Source organism: Eumetopias jubatus, unplaced genomic scaffold (genome assembly GCF_037043125.1).
Source record: "Eumetopias jubatus isolate StellerSeaLion01/CBP00866 unplaced genomic scaffold, mEumJub1_p1.0 scaffold_9, whole genome shotgun sequence".
Classification (NCBI taxonomy): Eukaryota; Metazoa; Chordata; class Mammalia; order Carnivora; family Otariidae; genus Eumetopias; species Eumetopias jubatus.
The window spans coordinates 16,740,517-16,750,979 of NW_028274815.1; the positions used below are offsets into that span (position 1 = coordinate 16,740,517).

The 10,463-nt window shown below is 40.8% G+C and overlaps 1 protein-coding gene across 1 annotated transcript in view; it reads right to left on the reverse strand.

Annotated features, from left to right (window-relative positions):
• LDAH (lipid droplet associated hydrolase) overlaps positions 1 to 2,621 on the reverse strand; it is a 107,655-nt gene extending 105,034 nt beyond the window's left edge. Inside the window, exon 1 of the mRNA XM_028099467.2 lies at positions 2,573 to 2,621. The gene's annotated coding sequence lies outside the window, so the exon portion shown is untranslated. The remainder of the gene's footprint in view (positions 1 to 2,572) is intronic.
• Positions 2,622 to 10,463: the final 7,842 nt, after the last annotated feature.

Consider the following 10,463-nt stretch of genomic DNA (forward strand, 5'->3'; position numbering starts at 1 on the left):
TCTCATCCTTCTCATCTGACCTTAACAATGCCTGCAAAATAGGCAGTACAACTGTTGTAATATTATTTGTCCAAGGTTATAGGGCTTTTAAATGGCAAAATCAATTCTATAGTCTTCTTACTCCTATTCCAGTATTTTCCAGTCACATATCACTCTGAAAGTTTATGCAGTATTACAGAATCCAAAAAAATAGCGTAACATTGTAGGAGAAGGTCAGAGAAGGAAGGGCATGATGCACATTATACCAAAATTCTGTGCAACAGTCTCTTGCTTGATAAGTGGTCATGAGGCCAGCAATTTTACAACTTTTTTTTTACAATTTTTATATTTCATCTGATTTTGCTATTTTAATGACTGCATACTAACCACCAGTGAGATTCTTCTCAACCTGTATAACTAGATGAGCTTATATGATGAATATAAAGTCTATCACCCCCACTGCGGAAATATCAAAACTGAAGCACATACTACACTCATGATGAACTTGCAGAATTACCTTTTCTCTTTTCTTGAAAAAGACAAAAAAAAAATTTTTTTTTCCGTAACTCCTTTGGGGATTTTAAGCTACCAACTATTACTTCAAATTGTATTGTAATCACACACAAAATAATTTTTTTTATGTCCCAGTCAGCTTCTGGACATCAGTGAAAACTAAGAATTTTACATATTTGTATGACCTGTTCTATTTATATATTAAATACTCATTAAAAGTAATATACTAATTTTTCTTTGACGTATACTTAAAGTAGATTTCAGAATTAGCACTTAATTCTAAATACATTATAATACTACTACAAATGAGAAAATGCTGAAAAGAAGATGGGCTTTTTAGGAAAGAAAAAGAAAATCACCTATTACAAAGGTCTAAGTTATGAAAATAAATACCAATTTTAGAGGAGCACCTACTGTGTTGCTTTGATTGCCCCACTATATACCTATGCTGGGAAGAGGGGCCTTAGGTCTATAAGCCTTCTTTACCTTTAGGGGGAAAAATGGAAAAAAAAAAATCCAAAAGAGACATTCCTATTTATCGTTTCAGAAAGAAGTTTAAAAAACAAAACAAAACAAAAACCTTCATGAATAAAGATTCCAGAGATTTTCCTAACTTTTCTGAGTTTCTTTTTTCTTTTTGTTATACTTGTCACTTTCACCATAGGGATTTGCTCTTTGAATGAAAATGGTTAAGAACTATGGGTCCCGACGTTAAACTATGAACTCTCCAGTGTTGTCATACCAGACACAAAGCAGGTGTCAGGTTACTACGCCTGCGGGAAGAAATGAATTTGTGAATCAAAGAATACATATCTCATCCTGCCTTGTGTGGAAAAATAAAAAACTCAAGGGTGAGTGAGAGTTTACAGTTAAGACCTCAGGGTGAAGGGTGATTGTAAAGCAGTGTGAGTACCAGATGCCTGCCGCGAAGATCTTCTAGAGAGCTGTGGGTATGGGTTTGTCATTCCAAAACAGTTGGCGGTTAATGAGTGCTTACTGTGTGTAAAACACTGTTCTGAGTTCTATATAAATTACCTCAATGAATAAAACAATCTTAACAAATGGATACTAATGTATCCCATTTTACAGATGAGAAAAATTGAGGCACAAGACGCCTTCCGTAAAATACCACAATGCCAGGCAAGTGGTAGAGGCAACCGAAAGCCTCAATGGTTTGCCGAACATGCTGCACTCTAAATTCAAGGGACCAAGCTCCGTTCTGACCTTGGTGCCACAGAAAAATACTTTAAAAATTTTTTAGTTTAGAGAGAGGAAAGAACTCGTGAGCAGGGGGAGGGGCAGAGGGAGAGAGACTCTCAAGCAGATTCCGCGCTGAGCTCAGAGCTCCACTCCGGGCTGGATCCCACGACCCTGAGATCATGACCTGAGCTGAAATCAAGAGTGGGCACTCAACCGACTGAGCCACCAAGGCACCTCTATGCCGCAGAAAAATACTTGCGCAACTAAGGCTGAACATCAAGCATGTGGTTAGGGGCGTGTCAAGTTCAGAGATTGGCCCAATTCTCAAGGGTACCTGGTGTAACAAATTTGGGAGAGGAGTGGGGGAGGAGGCTTATCCTACGGAAAAACCTGAGATCAAACCAAAAGAGCCTTTAATGACCCCGCCGATGGACAAGTGAGGAAACTGAGATGCACGGAGCGAAGACAGTGACTTGTCCAGGGCTAGTCAGAGGCTTAGGTGGTACAAAAACTCTGATTTTTGGAGTCCCCGGCCCAGACTTTGGCCCCTTCTAGTCACTCCTCCTGGTCAGTTGCCCAATATCCTGGCCCCAACCCCCAAAAGGGTCGTTTTAAGACGCCCAGCCGGCAGACTAGAGTTAGCAGTACAAATGGCTCGTTACTGCGCCCAGAGGAGCGACTGCTGGGACAGTACCAAAGTGGTTCTGAACCCCGAGCGGTCGCAGCAGGGTTATTCACGCCCCTGCGGGCCGTTTGGCCCAGGGCAGCACGGGCTCTGCGAGGAGCCACACAAAGGAAGGGCTCTAGCTCCCATGTGCCTGCTCGCCAGTCAGACCTTGCGCCAAGTCGTCCCCCCCCCGAACTGCGAGCTAGGCCTCACCTGTCCGCCTAGAAAGCAACCGGCTCGACCGCACCGCTCCTGCTTTGACGTCACCGGGAGCGGAAGTCCCGCCTACCCTGACGTCACAGCGCCGCGCCGCGCCGCGCCACGGGGAGGCGGTCCTTTTAGATGCGCGACCTGCTCAGGGTTGGAAGGTTTTGGGAACCTGGCTTGGGGCGTGTGTTCCAGGTTCCGCGAGACCGCTGGGAGGGTGTAGCTGTGCTGGAACTTTCTCTTCCCTTTCATTTGAATGTCTTCCTCCTCTTCAGTCGTTCTGATATACTTCTGCTTCCCTTACGCCGTTCTCCGTGCACATTTTTTCCTACCCCCGTTAATGGTTGCATCTCTTCCTTTCCCTTACCCACATACACAGGACAGTTGATTATTAGTTGACCTTGTTTATTAGCAGTAATATGGCCAGCCTCTGCTACTCCGCATTTTAGCAAAATGTGGAAAATGTCGATTCCAGAGGTATCTCGAACTTAATGCACCTAACCTCTGTGAAGATAAAGATCACCCTGGGCCTTGTGAACTGTTCCATTCTCAGCACCTGCCACATAGTAGGTGATCAGTGTTTAGATGTACAAAAGTGCAGTAGTGAATGTGACATCGTTTTGGAGTCAGGGGGAAAAGCAGATGAGTAGACTGGCAAACCAGTGAAACTTACCCACAGGTAGGAAAGAAACCTTGAACGTTTTGTATTCAACATCTCAGTGATAGGCACCACTCTCCAACCAGTCGTTGGCATAGAACAAGGCATACCTCTTGTTCATTACCTTTCCACTTTTCAGTTTTACTTCCTTAATACAATAGTTAACACGATGAGTTTAGAAAAAGCCTCTCACTGCCTAGCTTTTTTTTTTTAATGAATTAACTCATTTTTAATCCTCATAGCAGCCTAATGAGGTCAATATTAACATGGAAACACAAATACACAAAATAGATGAGTGATTACATTACAATGGCATTACGCGATATGTTCAAGGTATTCTCTCTCATTACTAATGCACAACTCAATGTGTGCATTTCAATGAACATGATTCACTAATGCAGCCCTTCTTCCAATCCTTGCAAGTGCAAGTGCGTTTGTGGTGCACTGCTCAAGTGATTTATGACTCTGATTTCCTTGAAGAAGCCTATGCCAGAAAACCTAACCAAGGGAGTTCAATCATTAAAAAAAATCTATCTTTCCAGACTGATGGCCACTCTATTATTATCCGCATTTTTATCTGCGGGATAAAATAAGACACAGAGAAATTAACTTGCCCAAGGTCACTTGGCAGAGCTAGATTCTACAACTCTATATAGTACACCATGCTTGGATGAGTTCCCACCACCTCTGCTATTGTTGAAGCACTTACTCTTCTACACCTGGGTTACTTGCAGCAGCCTCATTGTTTTCTACGTCTTCTCTCCTTGCTGTTTCTGGAATGCCCATGCTCTCTTCAGTAAAGCTTTCATATTTTTGTGCACACTATTCTCTCTGCTGGGGTTCCCTTCCTTATCCCTCCATTCACCCCTGACTAACTCTAACACATATGAAAGATTCACTTTGGCATGGCATTCCCTGGTGCCCCCAGCTGTGGTGAGGTCCCTCCTTTGTAGTCCTGTATCACATTTGCTTTCTTCTGTGAGGGTGCTTATTTGTCTCCAACATCAGACTGAGATTCCAGAAGACAAGTACCCCTTCCTTCTTTTATCTTTGTATTCCTTAGGTCTAGAAAAGGGTCTGAGACATGGTGAGCATTCCATAAGTCTATGTGTAAATGATTCCACTCAAGTGGAGTGCAGTGCCCTGTGAGGCCTGTAGGATCTGTTTGGCATGTGTTCCAAGTAAACTGGCATTTTGGAGTTTTTGTGTGAGTATCTTTTTTTCCCATACATTTTTCAGGTCTAATTAAGACAGAGATTGCCCTGAAAATTATGCTCCATACAGTCCTTGAATAAAGACAGTGCTAATGTTCTTGTACATGTATTAATTTATTTGAAGGGCTGGATATTTTGAAATCAAATAATCTTTTCTAGTATTATCCTCCATCAATGCTTCTGAAATTTTAGTGTGCATAAGTTTCATCCAGAGAGTTTATTAAAACTGAGATTCTGATTTAGTAGGTCTTGGGTAGTCTAGAATTTGCATTTCAAACTCAGATAAAGCTGCTACTATTGCTATTCCTCAGGTCATACTTTTCCTGGCTCTGCATTATATGACAGGCATAGAGACAGTGCTTTGTGGGAGGGCGATGGTCTTGACTTACAGTCATTTTTACCTAAGACTATGTATAAGTGTCTTCACTTCTAGCATTCACAACAGAAGTTCCACAAAATATTTTTGTGAAATAGATTTGCACTACAGCATTCATTTATCCATTCTTTCAAAAATATATATATTGAGTGCCTACTATGTGCTGGGTATTGTTTCAGGTGCTAGGGACAAAACAGAAAGATCTTTGCTTTCTTGAAGGACAGCGAACAATATGTGAGAAAGTAAGAAATAAAGTAATAAAAGAAAATTAAATGGTGGGGCACCTGGATGGGTCAGTCAGTTAAGCGTCCAACTCTTGATTTCAGCTCAGATCATGATCTTGGGGTCGTGAGTTCAAGCCCTGTGTTGGGCTCTGCACTTCGTGGGAAGTCTGCTTGAGGTTCTCTCTCTCCCCATCTCCCTCTGTCCTCCCCCCACCCATGGTTATGCACACACACTCTCTCTCTAAAATAAATAAATAAATCTTTAAAAAGAAAAAAGAAAATTAAATGGTAATGTGAAAGAGAGTGGCTCAGTTAGGTGGGCAGTCAGGGAAACATCTGAGCTGTCCTAAATGGTAAGAAATCAGCCAGAAGATGTAGTGGAAGGTAATTCCTGCATTCCTTCTCATTTCCTGTGCCATTTATTTATTTATTTAAATTTTATTTATTTATTTATTTGAGAGAGAGAGAGTGCATGAGCAGTGGGGAAGGGCAGAGGGAGAGAGAGAAGCAGACTCCCTTCTGAGCAGGTAGCCCGACACAGGGCTTGATCCCAGGGTCCTGGGATCATGACCTGAGCTGAAGACAGATGCTTAACCAGCTGAGCCACCTAGGTACCCCTCTTTATTTATTTATTTAAAAAAATTTTAATTCTAGTGTAGTTAACATGCAGTGTTATATTAGTTTCAGGTGTATAATATAGTGATTCAGTAATTCCACATATTACTCAGCGCTCATCACGGCATGTGCCCTCTTAATCCCTGTCACCTATTTCACCCATTCTCCCCCGCCCCGTAACCATTTTGTTCTCTATAGTTAAGAGTCTGTTTCTTGGTTTGTCTCTTTTTTTGTCCCTTTGTTCATTTGTTTCTTAAATTACACACATGAGCAAAATCATATGGTATTTGTCTTTCTCCGACTGGCTTCTTTCGCTTAGCGTCATACTCTCTAGCTCCATCCATGTTGTTGCAAATGGCAAGATTTCATTCTTTTTTATGGCTGAGTAATGTTCTGTTGTATATATATATACCACATCTTCTCTATCCATTCATCTATCGATGGGTACATGGGCTGCTTCCATTATTTGGCTATTGTAGATAATGCTGCTATAAACATAGGGGTGCCTGTATCCCTTTGAATTAATGTTTTTGTGTTCTTTGGGTAAATACCCAGTAGTGCAATTCCTGGATCATACAGTAGCTCTATTTTTAATTTTTGGAGGAACCTCCATACTGTCCTTTAATACTAGCTGACTTGTATCCTAGAGCACTGTCCTTGAGCCACTTCTCTATCTAAACACTCTCCCCACCCCCACAGCTTTAAATACCATTTATAGATAACTCTCAAAGTCACATCTCCAGCCTAAACTGTTTCCATGGGTTCCAGGCTTATAGATCAGACAGTCTCCCTAACATTTCCACTTGAAAGCCAAATAGGCATCTCAAAGCACACAGAACTATTGATTTCCCACTCCAAGGGCAGGAATGCATCCAGATCTGAGTACAAAGTTGAAACAGGATCTGGAAGAAAAAAAAAAAACAAAACAGTTGGGAACCAAGGCAGAATTCTCTCTCCTGCCTTTACTTCTCTCTGGGTCTCTGTTTTGTCATCATTCTTTGATCCCCAGGTTCATGACAGAATATGGCTGTTTACGGCTCATACAATCTATGTGGTAGATTGAGGAGTCATTTGTGCTGTCCAAATAGTTTCTACTTTCTACCTTCTAGGCACTTGCTAGGAATATACTTCCTTTATAGTTCGGGGGGGGGGGCAGGAGGAGGGGAGTGATTGAGAGGATGTGAGTAGTTCTGTCCAATGAGTTGTGAAGAAAAATGTTATGTCACTTCCAGGTTGAGCAGTTGATTCCTTATGTGAGTTCCTCCAAAGCTTCACTTGTTTCTTTGACAAGGTGATGTCAACATTCAAGATGGTATCTGTCTTAACAGTCTGTATCCTTGAGTAGCTGCTCTTGTATAAAGCCTACTCATCATCTTGTGATGGACACATGAAAGAAAGAAATACATCTCTATTGTTATTTTTGGTGTTGTTATGGCAGTAAAATGTCGCCTGTGCAGACTGACACACGGGGACAGCCACACAGAGAGGCTCTTTCTTCTCTTCTCTTGATTTTAATTCCAAATACTCAGGGGAGATTTTCTGATTGGCTCAGTTTGGGTCTGGTTTCCAGCAGTTACCCAATAATCAATGACCAGGGCCAGGGGTCATACTATACCTTATACAGAGGGGCCCTCTGCTACAGTAAAGGGGATCATAGGGAGTAGGCAAATATTCCACAAGGGTGTCTACTGTAAACACATGGCTATAAAATTAGACCATTGCATACTGATTTAAAACAGTATATGAAATTGAAACACTTTAATCTTTTACATAAAAATTTTAGACTCTTATTACTCATTCAGTGTTTATTAACCATCTGTTACATTCCAAACTCTTCTAGGCACCAATGACGCAAAAGCAATCCAGAGAGAAAAACCCTTGCTCTCACAGAAACACAACAAACAAATAAATGAAAATACATTGATATAAAATGATGGGGGAACTGAAAGGGTAAGAATCAAGAGAGAGGAGTGCATTGGCTACCTATTGTTGCTTAACAGATTACCCCAAAACATAGCATCTTAAAACAGTAGACATTTATTATCCCACAGAGTTTTTGAGGGTCAGGACTCCAGGAGCAGCCTAGATGGAAAGATCTAGCTCCAAGTCTTTTGTAAGGTCTCAGCCAAGCTGTTTGGGCAGAGCTGCAGACATCTCAAAGCTCCACTGGGGCTGGAGAACCTACGGCTGAGCTCAATCATGTGATTATTGGCCAGTCACTGTTCCTCATTGGCTGCTGGCCAGTGGCTGACCTACTCCGGAGGCATCTTGGGGCTCATTATAAAAGCCTTCAGGAGACGACTCCACATTTCATTGATGAAGGAATGTCCACAAAAAGATGCAATACAAGGTTTTCTGATTATTTAACTTCAGGACTGGGTGGCAAGGTATAATTTATGGAAAGAAAGCTTCAAATTATAAATTGAGGCTTATGTAGAAGAGGCTAATTATAGAACTCTAAGGATTGTAAATGACCAGAAGGAGAGAGAGACTTTTGTCAATTAATATTTATTGAACATTTACTATGTGCTGAGTTTTGTGCCAAATGCTTTATAGAGTTTTAGAAGAGGAAGAGAAATTTCAGGACAGAGTTCAGGATGATGATCTGAGATAAATGGTCTCCTCTTTGCCCTATTCATTCTAATTCATGTCTGAGTCTTAGAGAGAGAAGGATTATAGCAGGAAGCAGAAAGAAGTAATTTTCCCACATAATCTATGAGAGATTTGGGGATCCCAAGGCAGTACTCCTCAGGAACTACCGAGACAGAGTATAGTACCAAGGAAATATGTCTCTTGTTGAGCCAGGGGGGCCTCTGCACAGTGTCCTGTGGAGATGAAGTGATTTCAGGGGACTGTCGGCCACATGCAGCCTTTATGAGGACGGAGCTTCAGTGGAGGTAGTATCAGAAATGGGCAATGTCAATGAAGAGAAAGAGAGGAAAAATTGTAGCATCTCTGATATGGCCCCAATCAATTATGTAGGACCCTTGAAGACAACTCCTAGAAATTGCCATGGTTGTTGAGGACCCTTTAGTGAAGGTAAAAGAGAGTTGCTGGGGACACTTTGCAGAAGGGATGGAGGACCCACAATAGCAATGAGAATGAAACGGAGAAAAGTGTGGCACTTAGATATTTATGACAGGAAAGAATACTTCTGGTGGATGTTAGAAAGATGTTAGAAGGAGCTGTACTTACTAGTAAAATATGTTCTCCTCTTCCTCATTATTCCATTGCACAGAAAGTTGAAACTCTTGGTTAGACCCCCTTTGAACTAAGATATGGAGATTGAAGGTTATGTAAAAAAGAACAAGAGGAAGAAAAAGAGCAAAGAAATAGAAGAAAATAAAGATTTTTTTCTAAATATAGAAGACAACTAAAACTTATTCTCAATATATGTTCTAGAGATAGAATCACTAGTCATAAATATCAGTTAGCTTTTGAATTGTGGTTTTCCACTGGCTCAAATAGTGAATTTTCTCCTTTGTAAATTTTTTAGTATAGGTAATTCTAAAAGCTTGTAAACATATGATTGCTTCATGCAGCCTCCATAAGATGGCTCTGGTGCACCCTGAAATCCATATTAGTATCTTTTTCAAACACCTTAGATCAAGAAAACTGATCTACATAATGATTTATCTTAAGCATAAGTTCAAAATCAGTACCTAAACCATTGACAAAGCCATATTTAACTCCTGTATTATATCTATCCTATTCCAGTTGGCATTTAATTATGCAGAGACCAAAAGAGATAGATGGTCCTAAGAGCCAGAAAACTTGAGCTGTGAGACTTGGAAATTCTTTCTAAAGGATTGTTCACTGATAGCCTTGCCTTCACAGAGGCACTGGGCTTATAAAAAGAATGAATTTTTAAAAATCTGGCAAACATCAACATTTTGATGTTTGGGCCATCGACAATTTATATATGTATATACATTTAACAGTTTTAGGGTCATTCACCATATATAATGTAACTGCAGCTCCAAATGTTTTGTTATAATCCATCGATATGATCCCTTAATTCCCCTCAATGAAACCACATCATAAAGAAGCTTTTAATGTCAGGACAGGGAAAGGTGAGGATGAGAAAATAGGGGATAGGTAGTTCAACATCTCTAAAAATTAAAGACAGAGTTTGGGACTAGCTACACATGAATATTCCTTTAGAGTATTGTATACTTCCATTTTATTGGATTCTTCAGAAACTAATGCTCTGTTCAGTAAGGTTTTTTTGGGCTAATCATATTGCTACTTTTACAAATTATTTCTTCTTTTTTAATTTTTTAATGGAAACTCCCCAGTAAAATAAGAATGGAATTTTTCATAAATCAAAATGTCTTCCCATATCATCCATTTGTCGAACTGTTGTGGACTGAAAAACGGCCCTTCAAAGATGTCCATGTCCTAATCTCTGGAGCCAGTGGATCTGCTACCTTACATGACAGAAAGGACTTTGCAGATGTGATTAAGCTGTGTTAAGGATCTCAAGATGGGGAGATTATTCTGGATTATCCAGGTGGACCTAATGTAATCCCAAGGGACCATAGGAGAGGGGATTGGAGGGGGAAGAATCAGAGAGGAGAATATGAAGGTGGAAACAACACTCTTAGAAAGACAGGTCAGAAAGTAATATGCTGCTGGCTTGAAGATGCAGGAAGGGGCCAAAAACCAAGGAATGCAGGCAGCCAATTGCTGGACAAACCAAGGAAGTGCGTTCTCTTCTACATCTTCCGGAGGAACACAAGCCTGCCGCCATCTTAATTTTGGCCAGTGAGGTTGGCTTTGAAGTTCTGACTTCCATAACTGTAAGATG